Genomic DNA, 21,407 nt, shown 5'->3' on the forward strand with positions numbered 1-21,407 from the left:
GCAATACCGTACCCGTATAAAAAAAAAACGAACACTAATTTTTCGGATCCCCGTCAACGAAAGACACGATTACGCGGATCTTTAGCAGCCGCGACGCGTCGGAAGGGAAAATTTAGAAGCATTCCGGTAAAGTCGGTCAGATTCGCGCTCGCGACCTCTCCCGGCATAATTAGCCGAGACAATTTTACGTCGCGGATGTTAACGCGGGATTCAACGGAAATATTGCCGGATATCAGTGCCGGCGGAGCCGCCCCCGTCGGTCGTAACGTGACTCCGTGACCCGAGGTTAACTGCATCTGCTGCCGCGAAACAAACTGAATACTAATAACGGCGTCTAGCGCGCGCCGTCGTATTACAACATTGAGTGCCAAGTGTGGCCCGGTGTCTGCTATATCACGCCGTGTATCTGCAGAATCCCAACCCTCGTAGATCTGATAGGCGAACTAGGCCACATCTCTCTCTCTGTCTCTCATTTCTCTTGCCTTCCCGCTGCCGTACTGACGTACCGCCGCCGCCGCGCCTCTGCAAAGACTCCGCGAATTAATCTGCCACATTTCGCGGAATATCGTTGACAGCGACGAGATATGCTCCACGCACCGTACGTGATTCGCCTGCCTAATTAGTTCGCGGGCGCAAGATCGTCTCGCAGTTTTGCGCGGATAATATGTAACAACTGCCTTAGATCTGCTAACTGTTATTTGCCCGGTGTAAAATGTAAATTGCGCGCGCCGACGCACCTACGTCTGTTTGCCTTACGTAATTAGTCGCAATCTCACACTATCGTTTACCTTATAATCGATTTCTGCGTCGCTCATATTATGCGAAAGCGTTTTCTGTTAATATCGGCCCGCTCCAGATTACGTTCCGAGATGAATTTCGAAAGAGCGACAACTCACTTGCATATGCGCTCGCTCGCGTGACTTCCATTTTTTTTATTCCCACGCCGGATCAACGTCCGTTAGAAAAAATTAATACCGCTTACCTGAAACAGAAAAAGAAAAAATAATTTATAAATTACAATAGTCTATAAAGGTTTCGAGGAAATGGTACGTTATAAATTAAAATACAAGTCTATAGAATAAATTAAAAAATTTATTATACCTGTAATACAATACAATTTACAGACCAGAAACAAACAAAAAAAAAATAAAATAAAAAAACAGCAGCGCTAACCAAAGGGTCGAATAATTAACAATTAATAGGCGATCTTAATCCGAGAATGATCGTATTTCCCCCCGATGTACGCAAGAACCCTCGATAAAAGATAACACCCAAGTCGAACAAAAAGCCAATCTATCACTCGAACCGGATACGATCGCCCTCCGTCTCGCCGTTTTGCCAAGCGCCGAATCGCGCGCGCGATCGACTCTCGGCAGCGAGATTTCGAAGCCAAAACGTTACCGTTCCGCGCTCTCTCGTCGATGCATAAATCTGTTCGCGGCAATTACGGTAAAAGGGCGGTTAATAATTGACCATTGGGGAATCATCAAATATTTAGGAGCTGTATGTGGCAGTAGCGGGCGAGGCGAAAGAGAGAGAGAGAGAGAGAAGCGAAGGGGGTGAGCATGGGATCCCGTAGCCTCACCCCCGACACGAGCCACCCCGCAGCGGCGTCCAGTCGCAGGCTTCTGGCATTTAATGGCAATGCGGTTTACGCCGACTAGGCTCGCGAACCGGCGCCGGAGGTCAGGACAGAACTTTCCCAGGGATATTTGTAGGTTAGTTATGGCTTTTACACGCGAGGTCCCGGTCGGGTCAGGCCGCATTATGCGGTACTCGCAAGGCGCGCGTCGCCCTACTCAATTTAGCCCCGGTTACTCCGCGGCGAAATGAACGGAGGGTGGGGAGGGAAGGAAGGGGGGGCTTGAGCTCGGAAGCACCCCGCGTCGTGGACCTTACACCAACGGGTACGATGTCGGTCCGAAAATTCTTAGCGTCTCCGCCCGAGCTGCCCTTGCGGATATCCGGTGGCCCGTGCAAATCAAATACCTCGAATAGATTCGAATGCGGGAGTTTTCGATCCGAAATATTCGGATACAGGAATTTCTCGAGTATCGAATTTTCTGTTACATTGTTCGGCGATTCGAGCGTGCCTGTCGGCGTCTAAATATCAGGCGCCGATATTATCCTATCTCCGATGTAATTCCGCCGAAGTTTCACGGAGGCTATTAATTTAATAAACATATTTATAGCGCGCACCGGCGGTGCGCGAAACGGGGCTGCTTGCACAGCGGCGGTACACGACGCAGAAAGGTACGGCGGGGGAGAGTTAATTAACAATATATAAAAGATATTCGGGACTTATTTTCGCCGGGCGTGTACGATGCGAATGCGAATTCGCGCCGATCGCATTAAAATCCCAATAGAAATGCAGAACGAGGGCGATGTAGTTTCGCGTAACAAATGGCAGAGGGAAAGCCTCTTATTCGCGTCGCCGTGTTTTGATTAAAACCGCTTTTAATGAGACCGTCGTAGCGCCCTGTCCCGACTATCAAAACGCGCGGGCAACGCCGGCATTAAACGTCCGCTAAGTACGGAGTCTTTCATTAATTGCGGTCAGGATAAAGGCTCTTGTTTTGCATGCAAACCGACATAGCCGGCGGTCCGACCGCCGGGCCGTCGCCACCGCCAAGCTGGCCGGGGTCGCTTTGCTGTCCGGCCTACGTGACATCATCGAGAACACCTGCACACGAACGGACCATTACGCCAGCCGACCGATCGCCGGCTCGATATATCACGCTTTCGTGGTCTCGAGACGGCCCCGAGGCGCAAAACCCGGCGCGTGTTCTTCCCCATCTATCGTCGATGCAGAGAATCGATACGCCCGAATATTTACTGTTTTCGCGGTCCGGCCGCGGGATTTATCGCGCATCACGTACGGATTTTCATCGGACAATATACGTAATCCATGGAATTCAATTTACAGTCGGAGAATGAGCGCCGGTCGATCGGGAGTGATCATGTTTGGCGGTAGCGCCAAAAATTGAAGGCCAGCTCACCGATTCTCTATCTTTCTCTTTCTCTCTCTTTCTCTTTTTCTCTCTTCTCATCCTCGGTATATCGAGTTCCAATACGCTACACTCGACTACGACTGCTATAAGCCGAAACGCTATATATTTCGAGTATGGTCGCTGCAAAGCGCGAGCTTCACAAAGTTCGCCGGTCTTTGTCGCAAATAATTGGTGTCGGACAACTTGAAATTGATCGAGTTACGGAAGAGACTCGCGACTTGTAATTGAAGGCGTTCCAGGATCTTTCTCTCTCTCTCTCTCTCTCTCTCTCTCTCTCTATCTCTATCTCTATCTCTTAGAAAATCCCACCGGGTCGCAAGAAATGCGCTCGCCCACGCGCATTTCCCAATTTGTTAATGTTCATTCGTCGTGATTACGCGGGCGCGCGGTAATTCCCGGAGCTTCTTCTTCCCGTAACTCCGAGAGTCCTTATGGATCTTGAGAAAAGCCGGGCACGTACCTAGTTTCGTCCTGTAATTTGTGACCAGGGGATTGGAGCCCGGCAATACGATAGTGAACCGGCGAAGGGGCGGGCAGGTCAGTAGCATCATTAACGTCGAATAGGATATTCAGGCAGTTTCGCGCACACAGTTTCGCCTCGGTTGAGTTTCATCTGAACGGCTCTCCCTCCATGTAATTAAGCTGCGAATCGGTATGAAACGACTAAAAGCTTCCGAAGTACAACGGCGTCCGTCCGCGCCGTTCACCACATCGTATATGTATATACATATATATATGCGCGAGCTCACACACATGCACGCAAGTGCACACGTTTATACCAACACCTAACAGCGCGTTGAGAGCATAGTTGGTGTTGATCACGCAGGAGCGCGAGATACGCGCGGCCGCAGAAATTCCGGACGTACGTAAGCCGATTTACGTGGTTTGAGGTCCGAGCAACGCGATTAATTTCCAAAATCGTTGAAGGAGACACAGCGCGAGAGCGCAGCATCAAGAGTTTGCTCGCAAGGGTCAAGTCGTTTAGATTACCTGACAACAACGATAAGCCAAATCAATTTTCAAGTTACGTAAAAGACGTTCAAGTCCCTCGTTTAATCGAATTATTTCTCTAAACCAACTTTTTACTACAGATTTTTCCTCGGCGTTATATCGAACCGCGACACTAATATGCAGACGTAATTCTGCTTCTGTAATTTTTTTTATTTATCTATTCATTTATTTTTTTTTTTATGCGAGACACGCGCTTTAATTTCTCGTTTTACATAAATGGACTGTGGTCTCGGCCTGGTTTTATACGCAATAAATGAAGAACCTCACATTTTTTTTAATAAAAGAAGAGTAAATTGATTTTGAATAATAGCGGAGATATCGCGACAAATGCAATAATAATACGATAACAATTTCCACGCTGATCGAAAGAGAAAATGTTAAAAAAATAACGGAAGCCCGTTTTCAAATACTTCCGATATCTTCGTTACAATAATGGATGAAAAGCGCGATTGAATCTTACGATCAACGTCGATCGAATATCATTATATCATAGGAATATTATAATACCATCGGAATCTCTCAGTGACTCGTTATCCCTCAATTGTCTTCCATGTTTCATACAATCGTTCTTTTTTTTCTTTTTAATTATAATACCTCGATTTTATAATTATTATCATTATTTATATTATTAACCCGGCACGTTTATATATATAATATCAATTTTTCTTCGCGAGGTTCACTCAGAGATTCGATGCCACGTCAAACAAGAGATAATTTTTAATAACGATTTCAATTCGAATTAAATGAAAAATTAAAAAGCGATCTCGTGCTCCATTTCCGAGGAACCAGCCGCCGTCCGAATTCGATACGCAATTAAGATACCCTCGGGGATAAGAGAAATCCCGATTTGTGTACAATCGATACCGAGTAAAATTAGCAAGATAATTTAGATCGGCAATCGAGATTGCGCGTGATTCTAGGTAGGAGCAGATTACCGAGGGAAGGCGGTGGCGGTACCACCTAAGCCCGCAGCCGCGTTTTAAAGACAATACCGCTGGTATTCACCCTTGACCTCGTCCCCGATTTAATTCAGAATTTATTCGCGTGTTCCCTAACCAGCCGCGGCATAAAACTCGCTCGCTCGATTCCTACCGCGATTACGAAGTCTCGATAACGGTTGACGGACGGCGGCGAGTTTCTTACGTTACGATTTCGCCCGATGGCTGTGAATCGATACAACCGGCTCGAAGTTTACTATCCTGTCCGTCCGGAACGCGAGCCCTTTTTTTTTTTTTTTTTTCTTTTTTTTTTTTTTGTCAGCTCCGTAAATCTCGAGGTCACTACGTCCGAAGACAAACAGTTCCGGATTTTTAGCCGACGACCGAGAGATTCAACTGGTCGGTGCCAAGAGTACGAGAAAAGGGACGCTATTCTTGTCGAATAAACCCGATCGTGACTCAAGGACAGAAGCACCGTTGAAAGTACATCTCGTCATTCATTGTCCGGCGAAAGACCAACGTAAATGTTTTTCTATCCGAGAGATAACTTTCGTCAGCGAAGAAATTATTCTTGTAACCGTCAAGTTGGCAAAAATCGTGCAAGCCGTTGTAAAAATGCACGGACGAACGTGGTCGCGTGAAAGCGAGAAGATCGGTATATCTATTCAAAGTCAGTTTAAAATCAACTGAATTTAGTTTAATTTAATTAATTTTAATTACGTATAGCGAGGTCGCTGTACACACTAATAAAGACAAATGAGTTGCACGTTCAGTCGTGTAAAAATAAAAACTCATAATTATATATTATAGGTATTAATTAGTCACTTTTATTTCATCAACTCGTGCTTTTTTTTTTTTCTTTTTTCTTTAAGCACAATTTTTTTTTTACGTGCAAGTTTCAATATTTATAATTATGATTTTATTACAATTTAAAATAATGTGCTACCCTTGCTCCACTTTATGCGCCCACGTTCCACTTTCTTCTTACGATAATGTACAAACATAGAAGATTCAACAACTGCAAAGGTCTACACACCGTTTTCTGCGGCGGCGATTCTGTGACGTGGAAAAAGCAAACCATTCTCCGTGGTAGAAGAGTAAAGACGGTAGACTAACAGACAGGAAAGAAGAAAGTGCCCGGAAAACCACGTGAAAACCCTACCTTTCCCGTACTTTTCCCCGAAGATTTTTTTAAGACACTCCACCACGTCCGTCCGAAGTTTTCACACTCGTCGTACTTCTCGCTTCGACCGCTTAAATAAGAAATACAATACGGAGCTTTTAACGCGGTACACGTTGTCGAAGAAGCTCGTTTTGTTTCCTTTAATCTGCCTTACCAAACTTGTCTTCAATTTCCTGCGCAACGTCGGCGCATAGCAATGATATCAATATGCACGGAGGTTATCGTCCGAATAAATGCATCAACATGCCGGGAAATAAATATCGATTAAGAAAGCTAGGGTTATTCTTATTAAATAGTCGAATTCTTTCTCGCTTCGATCGGAGAACATATGCTTTTCCCGAAGTGCTTTTTTTTTTTTTTTATTGATACAATGTTGCGAAAATTTTTTTCGGTTCTCTAAGGATGTTACTCGAATTTGATTGAACGGTACGAGGGCAAACTCGCACAATACATGCGCAGGATCAAACGAGCCAAACCACCCTATGAGAGTACTGAAGTGTTTTATTACTCACCAGTACAAACCGGTCCATAAAAAAAAGGTTTGTTTGAAAATATGCCTCCGCATTCGGTAACGCGTTGCAACTTGCAGTATATGCGGCACTTTTTGAATGCATATGTGTACAGCGGAGTACGGACCATATCGAGTGCTCGTCTATACCCATAAAATCTCATGCCAGTCCGGGGGTCTGTTATTTTGCCGTCGAAACGATCGAGTTCTACCCGAATGGCAAAATGCTTTATCTCCCGCTTTCCGATATTCCGCCGCGTTAAAGAGAGCGCCGCTTCCTCGTGCGATTTTTCAATAACGGAACTCACAATATTTATGTTTAAATATTTTTTTTTTTTTTTTTTTTTAGTACGACCACTATCAATGAATTTGCAAAAATATCTCCCCTTTATACCGGCAAACTTTTCATTAGCAAGGAATGCAATAATATATGATTCAGAAAATAAACAAAAATACATTCCCAATTTTACGTTATAAGATTGATAAGAAAAAAAAAAAAAAATGTTTTTTTCATCGCGTTTTAAAAGATAAATAATAATTGGAAATAGATTATTGAAAGAAAGTAACGAAGATTAATCAATAAAAAAATACCAAGAGAATTCCATCTTAGAGCAGCACAGTGACAGAAAATATATGTACATATTTCAAAGGGAATCAAATGCAACAGACATATAATATTTAGAATGTAAATGAAATAACTAAAAGCGTGGCACAATGCAAAACCGACTTTCTCTCTCATTTATATATTCAATCGGATTTGTGTCTTATATAAACTGCCCTATATTTAATTCTAAAGTTAATTACGTAAAGTGATGATATTGCAATGACTGTAATACCGCAGATCAATAGATATGCAGCATTTATTAACAAATCTATAAATGTAACTAATTATTATACGTGCAATAACATCTTTGGTTATTTTCTAAAACTGCATAATTTACTATACATATATATAAATTAGTTAATTAGTAATTCCATAAATGGCGACTGAAACAGTACATGATTAAACTAACTGATAAGTATCGAAACTTATCCGCCGCTTAAAAATGACGATATAATATTTAACATAATATTCGGCATATAAAGTCTTGTACATATAACGCGTGGAAGTGTAGAGCGAGAGAGAGAGGAGAGACGGGCAGGCGGCGGGGCGAGGGAACAGAACTGGGTTCCCCCACCACTCCCACTCTCGCTCTGTCCTTCTCCGGCAGTCGAGTGATACGCACGTACGCAGGAGCCGCGCTCCGTCCGTGCCGAAAGTGATACGCATTTGCGCTCAATGATGACCTCTCGGCACGAGTCCTACCTTCTCCTCCTCATTCTCGGTACGCGGAGAGCACCTAGGGTTACGTCTCCTTATCTAGAAGTATGTAATATCCTTACTTATGCCTTTCATCGTGTATCGTAACATCGCGAATTAGTCGTCGGTCAGTAGAGGCTCGGTGGCGGGACTTGAGTGACGAAAACCGCGACGTATTCACCCGTTAATGATTCGTCGTACGTCGAGTGGGATTATTTAGCGTGATATTCGCCGTGAATTTCTTCGCGCGGCGAGGAACGAAACGTGGCACGTGTTACGTAAGTGCGTACGTAGGTTGCGGCGCTGGGCTGTATATGTATTCGCGTAGCGGTCACGTTATCACCTTGGACCGTGTGTGATATTCGCCGTACATTTCTTTGCACAGCAAGGAACGGATCGTGGCGCGTGCTACGTAGGTACGTACGTAGATCGCGGCGCGGGCTGTTTACGTATTCACGTAGCGGTCATCACCTTGGACCGCGTTAAGTACGAAGTTAACCGGGTTAGGAGGCGTCGAAAAATAACTTACACAGTAAGGTACATACGATCGTCGTGGGTTACTGAATTTTACATCGGAAAGTAATTCGCGGATGCGATCACGTCGCGGTGGGCGAACGATCTATATAATTATCGGAATATTAAAATTATAATGCTAATCAAATGTGATTTTTTTGTTTCAGATAAGGATCCGGAGGAGAATCTAACGCGTCGTCGTAGTTGAAGTTGCATCAACGAGCTGCAATCGGTAGGTTTTTCTGTTTCGGAAGTGTTGCACAGACTCGTGGAATTTTTATTAATTATTCGGGCTTTTGTTGCAGGTGACCAGCGCGAAGACGAAAGCCAAACGCTCTGAGAGGAAGCTAGCCACTTTGACGGGAAGTCTGGCAATCTGAGAGGAGGAGGAGGCCTCGGAAAGGCATCGGGCATCAGCGGAGCAACCCTCAAGGTAAAGATCTTTTCTCAACACAAAACTAATAGCTTTTCGTAACGGAATACTTAATTTTTAATTATTTATTCGAAATATTAATTCGAAGCGTATTAAGTTTTTTTCATTTTCTTTTTCTTTAAGATTGAATGTTTGTATATCTCTACATTTAATGTTTTATATTTTTTTGTTACAGATGAACTCCGCTGCTGCGCATCGGTGAAGTTAGTAGCATGCTTTCTTTTTTCTTTTTTAATATTAAGCAATTCGGGTGGGAAATCTACAATACATTGCAACCGGACAAATTAAATGCAAAATAAATTAATAATCTAAAATAATAAAATATATATATATTCGCGGATAGTGAGGTAATAAAATACAAAATAAAATGATCCTAATAAAAAAATATCCAACCACCAATTCTATATTTTTATGTATTAATATAAATTACTGTACCTATGTAATTTAACTTGATATTGTTACAGTTCAGCATTTTTTTGGATTTTTATTTAAGCGAAACGAGAGTCTCGCTTTGATAAAAAATCCGAAGGAGAAATTGTACCGCACGCCGATATAAGAAATTATACAAACCACGGTCGGTTTGTCGGTCGTTCCGCGAATTCCGTACAGTATACGGGCGTATTTTTCTTTGGCGTGGCTTTATTTTAAACGGGAGTGCCGGACAGAAACGCGCGTACGTAATAAATAATTGTAAAATCACGGTCGGGGTGTTCGCGAGTTACTTGTGCGCGGAAGGATGACTCGACACGCAAACTGAGAGGAGGAGCAGACCCGGGACGGGATCTTGCGTCGGCAGAGCAACTCTTAGGTGAATATTAATTCTTTTTTTATACCGCTAACTTTGTCGCTTTGTTAATAAATCATTTTATTATTTAATTTATTTAAATAAAAAATCAGAGACGCGTAAATTCTTTTTTTTTAAGACAGTGGATATTTTCAGCACCTCTACAATTGATATTTTTTAATTTTCTGTTACAGTCACCCGCTGTATCGTCAACTCTGCTGCTGCGCATCAATTGGTGAGTCGCATGGTTTTTTTTTATATTTCTTTTACATTTCCAGCGCTCGTATGGGGAAAACATTGTTACAGGCGAAAAAATAATAATTAAAACTTGTAATAAAATAAAAATATCTAATAACAAAAACTCGATCGAGCAATAGCGGAGCAATTTAGCGAGGGCGATGTTTCCGTATTAATTCTAGGGATATTAATCAACAAATTCCATTAAAGCTGTGCGAGATAACTCCTGTCAAATCGTGTAATGTCGGGTGGGACATTCGTAGATTACTATTAATATAACGTGGCGCGAAATGGAGGGGTGTATTTTAATCCTTTTAATCAGGTAGCGGGATGCAATGGCTTAATTACACCCGAGCGTTATCGCGTACGAATGAGCCGGAAACCCTTTATGAGATCGCACTCTTTTATTACGCTTTTACGATGAAACGAATTTAGCGAGTGCGATATCGCGCCGCTATGCACAGACGCGAGTTAGATTTTACGTCGGACGACAGAAGGGAGGGAAAAAAAAAATCTTATTAACATTAGCCGCGCTAAACGCTTCATCGGTATCCGCGTAATTTTGTCGTCGTTAGGTCGAACGCAGAAACGAAGTAGGTAAGGCAAGCAGGTAGCAAAAAAAAAAAAAAAATAAAAGAAAATAAAAAAACAAATCGGTAGGACTGTATTTATTTTTGCATACGGCGTATATACTGCACGGCTACGTTCGCGCCGGCTCATATGCAGCGTACCGTTCACGTAGAAAAATTGAAATATGATGCGAAGCCTTCGCTGCTACAGTAGTAATTTCACGGTGGTCTGCGCTTCATACTGTTATCGCGCGGGCATACGGTGAATGACCATGAGCAGTGCTCAGGCGGTGGCGTGGTATTTAAATGACATTTAATAGTTCCCCACCTCCCGCCCCCCCCCTGGTGTGACTCTCTATTTCACGCTGTGGGCCAATCTTGAACGTCACCGTAACGACGCGACGTCACCCCTGTAGCGTATCAAGTGCAGTTTCGACGTGTGCCGGTATAGTATATCGGCGGGCGCTCGGATTATTTCCCAATATTTATCTCGCGACGGCAGGAAGCGCGAAATTTATCCGCGCGCTGGTTCCAAAATCAAACGCACCCAGCTCGAGAAATAGGGGATCAAGTTTACCTGAAACGGCTCGCGAGAGAGGGAAATTGCAACAGCGTCACGCCGGTGGCGTGAACGACGTTGCAAAATGATCTCAATACAAACGCTATCGCGGCGATTTGTTAAATTGATCGCGAAAAAAAAAAAAATAAAATAAAAGCTTAGTTTACCGAGCCCCGATGACGGAGAATGATGGAAACGTGACCAGAATTCAATTAAATCAATGGTTCAGATGAGAGGGCCGAGCTGTCCCGGCCCTCACCCGCCTCCGACTGACGATTATACAACAGTTATCCCTTTTCATGCCTCGCGCATGAAACCCCTTTCAACCTCGATTGCCATAGGCATGCGTTGCTCGATGACCTAAAGTTTTAATGCCCCGAATCAGTGAGCGCACTGGATTTAATAGATGGCCAAAGCCACCCCCGCAGCCATTGCACTTTACGGCAAAGCCGGGGCCTTTGAATGTCGCGCGTGCCATGCATCGAACGTTATTCGCAATTTATCGCTTCGCCCGGAACAAAGAGACCGCTCATCTCTCGTCAGAATTTCTTGTGTATTTTTATTATTAACTTACGCATTGCATTATCCCCGAGGGGTGGGTCACCATTTTACGCAATTAATTTGCCGAATGCGAAAAATTTTCAAAACGTGAAAACACACCGGTCAAATAAAGTGTGCTAACTGAACAAAGAATTCGAAGGTATAACCCGACGACCTTTTTAAGGGAGGGAAAAATTAATAAAAAAAAAGGAACAAATTAATTTGATCGAAATTTGATTTTCAAAAATATGAATAACCAAGTCATTGTATAAAAATGTCGTAACAGCAGATGTTATTAAAAGGGAGAATTGAAATTGAAACGTGCATAAATATTTGCTTGAATAAACACGATCCGGAATTCAGGAAATATATTTCATGTATATTTTTGAGAGAAATATTCGTTAAATCAGCAAATTACATACGACAGATTTTTCGAAGGCTTTCGAAAGCCTTTTTTTTTCCCCCAAGAATTATCCGCGCCGTGCAACTTATTTTATTTATCCGCGGCGGTGATTTTTCGTACAAGCGTTACGTAAAAGTTTACCGAAACGTGGCTGAGAATCTTGGGTTCGTTATTTCATGAATATGAGAGCGCGAGAGACAACGCTCGGTATGTAAAATCTTGATGCACCGTCTACGAAGGGTGCGATCGATATTAAGCCGTCGGTTGCATACGACCTCGGCAATGATCGGGCATCATTCGCCCGCGAATTTCGTGTCTCGAAGGAGTTGGGAGCCGCGCTGTCGATTCGCATGTCGGATTACCAGACGCGTCGCGCAATTTTCAACAACATAATGCCAATATACATTTGCATCCCATAGTAGGCCACGGCTTTGCCGCCGCAGCGCCGCGGTTTCGTGCCCCGAGGCTGTCGTCCGTTGCATCTATATTATGCACACGTGACACACGGACGCGAAAGCGCTATTCCCGTACGAACGAGAATGATACGCGAGTAATCGGGCTGCGGCGAGCGCGGAGGCTATTTCATCTCTGTTTATATCTGCATTCGTCGCATGCGTGCGAAAAATAGATTAATCCGAGTTCCTTTATTAGATTGCGACTTCCCGCCGTGAAAATATTTAATTTTATCCTTTAGCTGCAGTTCTTGTATCTGAAACGTCGAATCTACGCCCGACGAAATTGCGTCTGTTGTATTTCTCTAACCAAAATTTATGTCGGTATTTCTAATATATTTTTCTAATTATTTTTCTAACTGCGTCCACACGAGAGCGCTTTGTATTTTACGCGTGATAAAAAAAAAAAAAGAAAAAAAATAGGGAAGAAAAAATTGCTGTATTTGAGGCGCTAATGGGCCATGTTTCTATCGATTCCCTCCTTTTGTTGAGCTGCACATCCAGTTTGAAAAGTTGCCAATAAAAGGCATAGCGAGGCGCGAGAATTTGCCCCGACCTCCATGCCGCAGTTTGTATGTAAATGCATGCGTTACAGCGCGTATGCACGTTTTATATCCCCGACGGCGGTTCAGCTTGTACACGCGATTTTAAAATGCACGACACTCGCATGCGATAATATTAAATATTTACGGCAACAATTAGTTGGTACAATTTATCTTTATCTCGGCATTGTAATATCAACGTCGCAACGATACAAATTCACAATTATACCCGACGTCGCTAATGACACGGCACATTCTGCCGGTTTCCGTATTCTCGGGGTACTCGCAAAATTCCACCCTCAACGTAGACGAATATTTCAATGGAGAAGGGAAAAGACAATTTGCGTTTATAGAGCTTCGTTCCTCGGAAGTGAGCTTTGGCGCGAGCTTTAGAACCAAGCGTGGGCGTGTAAAATCGTGAGGGGGAAAAAAAAAAGAAAAAAAAAGAAAAAACAATTAGGACCGTTGACATGAGGTTTATCGCGCCGCAGAATTTACTGCCGCCGTTCGGTAAGCTAAAGACAGAGACATCGGAAAATCACCGTGGCCCTTCGATTTTCTCGAGGTAGACGCCCCCAACGAGCTTCGATGGGGTGACGGAATTTACCAACGCGTGCCGGCATCAAAAAGGACGAGAAAATTCTATATACGAAGCTTCTCATAAATTTCTGCAGGATTAAGCTTTAAGATTTTATGGCAAACGGGCTATGAAATATTTATCGGTAATTTTGATATTAAAATATCCGAGTTATTTCGCCGTTTTGCGATATCATTGCCGAGGTATTTGTTTCTGAAGCTGCGAAAAGCCCGAGAGATTTTGAAGTAACGTTATTACGGCGCCGTCATCGAGCTTGTTGCACATCGACGCGATTGCAGAAACGCTTTAACGCGCGTATGTGTACCGACACGTCACCCACGCAGACGATACATTCTAATCCGCAGTCTCTCATTAGTCGAAAAGCCGTCTTAGCAACGTAATCATTTAATCTGATTGATATAACGCGTGATTATTTAGGCGATAAGCGCTAATTAACTAATTACTACGCATTAATCCTTGAATATTATAATCTAAAAAAAAAAATCTGCATAAAAGCATATTAAAACTAAAATATTGCACTTTATCTTGCTCGAAGCGCTTCGCTCACTTTCTTAACAGTTCAAAGACGCGCGCTTTTGAAGACGGAAGAGAATTGAGATTTCGCTTTTAAAGAACAATCCAATTTAATGCAGTAAGGAAGATAAAGGGAGATAAAAAGAGATAGAGAGAGAGAGAAAGAGAGAGAAAACAGAGATTAAGCAATAACGTCTTACCGAGATTTGTATGCCGAAAAATAGCATTTCTATCGACCGTTAAAACATGCGCGTGCCCTGATCGATACGTTACTTTCATGGATATCCAATCTCGTACGTGCAAATCGTATCAAGCATGTTGGACTTCTCTAAAGAAAGCGATCCTTCTAAACTGCAACGGCGCTGGCAACAGAAACTCGATCTTCCGTACATGCATCAAGTACATGCGCCAAGTACATACTCGTATAGTTTCATAGGGAAGATGCGCTCACGTGACCGTCAAGGAATATGATACCACGTATACAGGCGAAGCCCTTGAGAAAATACTCGACAGCGTAATACTTTAAAGAATTATTTAATTTAGCCCGAGATGACAAGTGGGGAATTTTTCTTAATCCAATTACTAAACCGTTTCTTCGGGAAACTTATGCACGTCATTTTTCGTCCGAAAAGAAATAAAAAGGAAATAAATAAATTAATAAATAAAAATCGTACGGTTAATTTTAAGAAACCGAGCGTCGCTAAAGTGTAAATTTATTTAATTCCACTGCGTTTATCGTAAAGTGGACACGCGTCACGCGCGGGTACACGCTGCAATCTAGATGGCACGAACAATATGCGAGTTTCTTGCCCGTGATGAAGTGCCAGGCCGTAGTCACAGTATACGAAGCATTTTCGGAGAATCCAATTTTCCAAGATTCTCAGCACCTTAACCTGGTATTATCTCTTAAGCGCGCTTGCTCCATAATCGCCTTGGCTAGGCCAGGACACGAGCGCTTAGTAAACACACCTATTTCGCAGCCGTAAATCGCCGACGTAAACGGCGACGAGGCATGCTAGATCCCGGCGGAACATCGAGGATATTCTTCCCGTGTAATCACGTATCTGCGGTTTTCACGTGTGAAATATCAGCGGTTACCCGAATATACAAAAACATTACACGAATGTGAAAAACGCCCAAAAAAAAAAAAAAAAAAAAAAAAAAAAAAAAAAAAAAACCCCCCAAAAAAAACTTGATTTCGCAAATCCGTATTGAAAATAACCCGTTCACGTGATTCGAAATAATCGCGCGGCATTATGCGAGTGCCTCAATAAAAACTGGGAGAAAAAGAGAAAAAGATTGCGGGTGTATATGTAATATTTCAATAAATATACATAAATAATATTAATCACATCACACGCTCGTGTAATGAGAAATATTACGTAAATGTACGCGAAGCAGCATCGCATTTATTAAAATTTGCGTTAAAATATTATGGCACGGCGAGATCGTGCGCCAATTTTAATCATCTCCCGATACGCTCGGTAAAAACACGAGATATTTCATACAAAAACTGAGACATTCATGCGCGGAAATAATAACATTGTCGGTGGCTCCCGATTTACGTTAAAACCACCGTAATCAGAGGGGAGGGTTGGTTGCCAAGTTATTACATTGTTTGCTCAAAAGCTTCAATATCTACCACCCCTCTTTATCTTCCACGCTCGTCTTTCACTTTAAACGAATTCGCGTAACGATATAAAGCGAAATATTAATCTCGCCTTAAATCTTTGATGTAAGTCTTACTTTACATGGCTTTCTCAAAAAGTTACCTTAAACTTTTAGTATTATCCGACCTATTATTAATTGCTGCCGACTCCCCTCCTGATTCGCGATAAACGGCAAAAGGGAAGCAAGTTATTACACGTTGAATACGTAATATAATTTCTAACAAAAAAAAACCCAATTGGCGAATTTAACGCGAAATACATACGTCGTATATTTCTTTTCCCTTTCAATGCCTTTTTTTAATACTCGTCTACAAAAATGTTATTTTAATAAAATAAAATATACTCCGGTCGAGCGTGCGGCACATAAAGAATACATTATCCTCACGGTGAACTTAATCGAAACTTCAATACTGAATTCATGAATAATAGTGTCATCTAACTTCATCTATAATCCACAATGAAGTTTAAAGCTATTCCCAAACCCGTTTGCAATTCCAAATTGCAGAACTGCGCCATCGGGGCTGTCGAAGCAAACGATCGAACTGTAATAATTGTTTGGAGATGCAACGACCTGTCGTCTCTCCGCAAGCGCTGACCGTACAAGAGAATTTGTGATTTCGGTTCATCGACCGTTTGTCGAACATAATCTTTATTGTTCCGAACGCTGTCAGTGCGACTCCTGGGGGAATCTACCTCCCCCCCCCCTCTCCCCTCTCGCCACCCTCACTAAATATTACATGACGTTCTATGCGAGCTCAATTATATGTAAATGTTTCGTTGTGTTGGCGAAACGCGTGCATGTACCCGCATACGTACATAAACTTTATTGTAACGAAACAACCGTTCTTGTCTCTCGATGGAAATTTCGCAGAATCCACGAAATCCAATTGAGGCTGTATCGATTGACGCTGAATCGCAACACTCTAATTTCACGTGGGCGTGAAAATTTGGATTGCAAACCCGACAGAGACGCGTGTCCTACAAATGTATGCCCGGAACAATCTTCTTTTACTTTCGACTTTAATGACAGCGCGCGCGCGGACAATGCTAACGTTTCTCACTTTGAGAAAAGGTGTTCTAGTTTCCTGCCCGCCCCGTTTCTCTCTTCCTCTCGTTTCGAGTGAGCCTTTTTTTGTCGGTTTTGCGCGCCACTGCGAAGCCGTGACAAACGCGGTGGCGAGAATGGCCGCCGAAAAGAGCACTTTTTTGTGTTTGCTTTCGGTCTGGTTAGCCTTTTCTAAAATTAATTCTGCCTAAGATTACTTTCCTCGTTCCATAGAATTTCACACTTTTCCTTTTTTTTTCTTTTTTCTTTTTTTTTTTATCGCAGGCAGAATTTATATTATATTTCCTAAGTAACACTTAAACGAATATTTTAAACGGATTATGTCATAAATATTTATATACGTATTTATTTGGTTTTAGCAAATATTTTCAATAATTTACACGCATTAATATAAATTTTAAATATACCTTTCCCGCGGAGGTAAAATTCATCTAAAATTGAACGGAAAATAAAATATTATTCCGATCTTCCCTTTGATCTCAAAGTATTGCGACCCTGCGTCGAGTTTTCGTTGGGTAACGCGCGCAAATCGCCGAGGCGATTAATGATGATGCGAAAAATATCGCGGGCCTTTAAAAGCGCATAATCTTCGGGAGGGAGGGAGGAGACGGAGGGCTGAGCTATTACGCGTGCGATCTCCGGTATGTAGCAAAGCCGAAAGTATAATCTTTCTTCGAGCGAGCGTGATATCGTAAACGGCGCGGTGTATAAAGCGTATCGCCCAGCTGGGTTACATAATGCGAGAGCGTAAAATAGAGGCATAATTCAAAATTGCATAAGACGGCAGGGCTACGACCCCATAACTCGCGCGGTGAAGTGATTGCATCCCCCCGCCGATGCGCTCGTTCCGTTCGGATAAATATCTGAAAGTTGGTACCGTAGAGTTCGTCACCGACGTCGTTTCTCTTTTATGCGGCTTTCTATCGTGACCGGGGCGCGTTCTGCATCGTGCCGCACTTCGGCATCGATTTTTCGCGCGCGACTTTTGGTCCTTTCAGAGATCGTGCCGTGCCACGCTACGCCGCGCCATACCGTGCCGTGTCGCGTCGCCTCGCGACTAAAAATGTACGAAATTAATATCATCCGTCAATCTCCATAATCCCGGAACATGCCGCGGGTACATCGGGAATAGCGCCGTCCTCCTTTCGAAGCCTCTCCGAAACATTGCCGACATTCACGGCCGCGCAAATTCACAATGGCACCGCGTCATTTTTGTAATTCGACGACGCTGGGGTGACGTATACCACCCGCTAAAACTTCCACGACAGCGGCAAAAATTTATACGTGTCGCAGTTTACAACGTTACTGCGCCCAGTTTGACAATCAATCCCCGCGCTCTGCAATTTACTCAATTGTCACGCGACGTATCTTTTCCTGCGAGAGTTTATTACCGTTCAGTCACGGCTATCTGTAAAGATACCGCTAAGTGAAAGAACTTTTGAAATACAATAATGTCGGACTTGTACTCTTTAACTTCGTCAGAAGTCATGAAGCACTTGAATAAGAGTTAAAGCGTTGATACTATTTTTATTTAAAGCTCCGCAAAGAAAGAGATAAACTTTGAAATGGACAATCTTTTAATATGTTTTACGCATCTTTTTTTTTCTTCTTCTTCTTTTTTTTTCCGTCACGTAAAAACATTCTACGTATAACGTGAATAAAATAACGACGCCCTATATTCTTCTTGGGTTTTCCACTTTATCGCGAAGCAGACAATGCCAGATGGGACCGTCTGAATCGAACATGACGAAAGATTTGCCGATACGCTCCTTTTCGTTTGCACTGCGAAAGGATGCACTCTCGAGCGGATACGGCAAGAAATGCCATGCCTTCGGAAGAATCGAGAAGACGCGTCGTGTCAACAGTACGATCGCGGGGGTCGCCGGTGTATTGTTCGTTTCGAAGCGAAAAATGTGTAACGAGTTAACGTCTATCCCCGCGGGTATACCCGGAAAATAAACTAGGCCGCGCGCTACCCACCTGGCTTGTCAAAACTTCCGTCGGCGAGCTTTGCCGGATGACGTAGAAACGCCCGCGCAAACCTGTCGAAGCGCGGCCACATTTGCACGAATATGCACGAATAATCGCGGAGGTGTGGTGGATAACAACGAAAGGGCGCGTCGTTCGTGAAACGTGCGCGCCAATTAAGCTTTTCCGAGTCTTCGCTAGAAATTATGTAGAGTGTCTCGCAAAGTCCTTACAGTGAAACTTTATTCTCTAACGAACTCGACGAAGCAATTTCCTCTCGAGCAAAATTTGATCGGATGTCGTATTTTCTTTTTTCTTTTTTTTTTTCTTTATTCTTTTTTTTTCTTTTTTTTGTTTTGTTTTTAATACACTTGGATATTAAAAAGCGCGCGTTATTTACTCGTATTTTTTCCTACGTAAAAAGAAACGATTTTATATTTAATAATTTTTTAATAATGAACTATGTACGGTCACGGAATTTTCGGGAGTAGTATGCGTTTGTTTGTCGCTGCGAAGCGACCGGCGTCGTGTCTCGCGCGCGCGGTATTCGCATCGGGCATGATGCCCGACTCTTCCGATCAGGTAGCAGTTGGAGGTAGGTCAGTTGACACGAGGGCATCGTCCGATTAAGCCAGCTGACCGCGACGCGATCTACGAGAACCGCGGGACCTACGGCAATCTCGGCGGCGCGCGATATACGCGATTCGCGCAAGATACGTAATATATAATATATAATAAAGACATAATTAATAAAAAAATTATTAAAAAATAATAAAATAGATATTGACAGTAATAAATCTGAATACTCTCGCGGCACGAAGTGAGCCAAGCGAGAGAACAAATTAAAATTCCGGAAAAGCGGTAAAAATAAATTCGATTTGATCTAACACAGATTTTTTTTTTCTTACTTTTTTTTTTTTCTTTTTGGAGATAAGAGGATAATACAACTTTTCTATGTTTGATTTTGAATATTTTCGTAAGAAGAACTTTGTAATCCGTTCTAATTAAGACTTCGTTAAAATTCACTTGGAATTAAATGGAGAGCAATATTTTACTTTTCATTTCCGTCATTGAAGCAGCCGTTGGCTCGCGAAATTTCATAGATTTTAAATCGCTCACGTCATGGAAATTAAACTTTAACTTAATTAAACAGATTTGCAAATAAAAGGGAGGGAAAACGATGTGGGAAACGCGGAACATTTTGCATGTTATAACGTAAATGAATTGGGGGGAAAATTGGGTTGTTATCTGCGATAGTTTTGACGGAGCAATCGCGCCGTTGTTATATTGTGGTGCTGATGTTCAAAATGCTCGATGGTGAAATTAACCACGCTGACCATGTTAAACAAAACTGGCCGTATACAAAGCAACCTCGCGCAACAAACGAAACATCATTTAACGGACAAAGACGAAATTATTGTGGGCTCGTATTTCGGGCATTAAAATTACGCTAAAATTGCGCGCTCGCGCGGGCCGGGGCACGTCGATGTTTTGATCACCAAGTGGTGCGTTTGATAAACCTGGATAAACGCCTGCGTCTATTTAGCGACGAGCGACTAAAGAACACGAGCGCGCGGCGCAAATGTGGCGTGGCGATACCGCCGCTCGGAATAATTTGCAGAGAATACGTCCGCCGTCGGGCGGCGAATAAACAACCGGGGATGACTGCAAAATATCACGGGCGACGGCTGCTGGAAACTCGATGACTCGTCTCGGCTTTCGTTCTTTCACGTACACGCGAATAAATCAGGCGCAGTAAACAGCCAAGATTCAATTAAAAGATAAAACGTATGAGCTGCCGTTAGGTACATAACGCGCCTCGCTCGCGTTTCAATCGATACAGATACACAAAGTTGCAGCATCACGCGGCGTTAAAACTCTTATCGCGTGCGCGAAATTGTCGGCGTAGCCCGGCGCCGAGAAAAAGTCAAAAGGTAATTATTGGACGTTGCGCACGCGATTGCCGATCAGGCGCCGATACGACAGATCGCATTTTCTGATAAATATAATTTACCCGCCGGTTATCGGGGTCCCACCTTAAACAGAAAGATAACGCGGACAAATATCTTTTACGGCCGGCGAATTACAGTGATAAGTCCATATACGGCGGCGGCAGAGCTTCGTTTAAATTCAAGTGTTTTTTCGCACTTTATCTTCACTTTCCTCTGTCCTTCCTTGAGCGTTATCGAAAGAAAACACTCCTCGAGGCGTCCCAGCTCGCGCGCGCTTACAATGGCAAAGAGAAAAATGATAAAGTTTTACGAACTGACCCGATAGTAATTACGCTCTTTCAAAATTATTTTCCGCCCGGCGAATCGCGGCAGCTTCCTCGGAGATAATCTATCCTTCAACGCTGGCTTTATGCATTTTCATGAAAACCGTCACATCGTGTGCGCTGCAACGTATCTCTTTGTAACATCACAATGTCTATTTTAACGTCTGTTTGTCTTAATGATATATTGTTTCTTTTATATATATTGCACGCTTTTGTTACCCCGCCGTTTTCCCGAGGAAATTACCACCCCTCCCCGCTTTAACGGATAATCTTTCTAATATTCTGATTGATTCAATTTATCTAATTACATAGCGAATGGGCAAACATTGCGATA

General features: G+C 42.9%; 1 protein-coding gene and 1 long non-coding RNA gene across 12 annotated transcripts in view; one reads left to right on the forward strand and one right to left on the reverse strand.

The window, feature by feature from the left end:
• Positions 1-10,685, forward strand: part of LOC139104304 (uncharacterized) — a 69,289-nt gene extending 58,604 nt beyond the window's left edge. For 2 of the 5 annotated variants that reach the window (XR_011546011.1, XR_011546012.1), the window contains one exon: positions 8,632-10,685. This is a non-coding gene — a long non-coding RNA (uncharacterized lncRNA). The remainder of the gene's footprint in view (positions 1-8,631) is intronic. The other 3 variants (XR_011546014.1, XR_011546015.1, XR_011546013.1) reach the window with 3 other exon arrangements.
• Positions 1-21,407, reverse strand: part of LOC139104290 (neurotrimin) — a 293,896-nt gene that overhangs the window by 151,236 nt on the left and 121,253 nt on the right. For 2 of the 7 annotated variants that reach the window (XM_070659693.1, XM_070659694.1), the window contains exon 2: positions 789-982. The exons of the other annotated variants lie outside the window; for them this stretch is intronic. The gene's annotated coding sequence lies outside the window, so the exon portion shown is untranslated. The remainder of the gene's footprint in view (positions 1-788; positions 983-21,407) is intronic. 7 annotated transcript variants of the gene reach the window in all.

Source organism: Cardiocondyla obscurior, linkage group LG07, assembly GCF_019399895.1.
Source record: "Cardiocondyla obscurior isolate alpha-2009 linkage group LG07, Cobs3.1, whole genome shotgun sequence".
In the NCBI taxonomy this organism is placed as follows: Eukaryota; Metazoa; Arthropoda; class Insecta; order Hymenoptera; family Formicidae; genus Cardiocondyla; species Cardiocondyla obscurior.